We start from the raw sequence: 919 nt of genomic DNA, 5'->3' as shown, positions 1-919 counted from the left end.
GATCCTGCCTTCTGTATATGCTAAATAGCTTCGTTAATAGCTGGACTGAAGTGTGAACAGTTTAGCGATGATGGGTAAGCAGGCAGCCTGGGAGACTAAATGACTCCTGTTAAAAAATTGTTAATGGCTCCTCCTGGATGGGTGCAAAGGACAGATAAATAAAGAGAGGCTGTAAGCTGTCCAGTGAATGTAAATCAGATGAGGTGGGTTAAACCACTATTTCAACCCATTCTTGGCTGTGTGAACATTTCCTGGGCCTCAGTTTCCTCACGAGTCCTGCCTAAGTCACTGGGGCATAGCGGTATTTCCCAGACTTTAATGTGCATGCGAGTCACTTGTGGTTCTTGTTAAAATACAGGTTATGATCCAGTAGGTGTGGGGTGGGGCCTGAGGTTCTGCATTTCTAACAAGCTCCCAGATGCTGCTGGTGCTGCTGGTCCAAGGGCCGTGCTTGGAGTAGCCGGGGCTGGGGACTCAGTCAGCCCAGGGAGTAAAGATGGAGGACAGCACTCGAACCCCTGCTTTCTGACTGAGGCTCTCAATGATAAATCCACTTAGATTAAGTGTGGCGAGAAGGTGGGAATGGAAAGGAAATACAGTTCCTGCTGTCCAATACAGTAGCCACTAGCTTCAAATGTCTAAAGTGAAATGAAATAAAAATTTCAGTTTCGTGTTAAAAAACTAAGTTCAAGTGCTCAGCAGCCACATCAGGTGAATGGTGGTCAGTGACCTCATACCATTTCCTTCAACACAGAAAGTCTGATCATGTGCCACTTTGGGTGTTCAAAGAGAGAACTTGACCCGGGTGCAGGCTGGGACCTGAGAACCGGATAGTAGGCCAGGATGAGGAATTGTGCATGCTCGGATTTCTCATCAATGCTGGGTGAAGCTGGACACCGCATCTATTGGGTAATTAGTG

The sequence above is a fragment of the Pteropus alecto genome, unplaced genomic scaffold, assembly GCF_000325575.1.
Source record: "Pteropus alecto unplaced genomic scaffold, ASM32557v1 scaffold160, whole genome shotgun sequence".
Lineage (NCBI taxonomy): Eukaryota > Metazoa > Chordata > Mammalia > Chiroptera > Pteropodidae > Pteropus > Pteropus alecto.
This window is presented reverse-complemented; position numbering follows the sequence as displayed.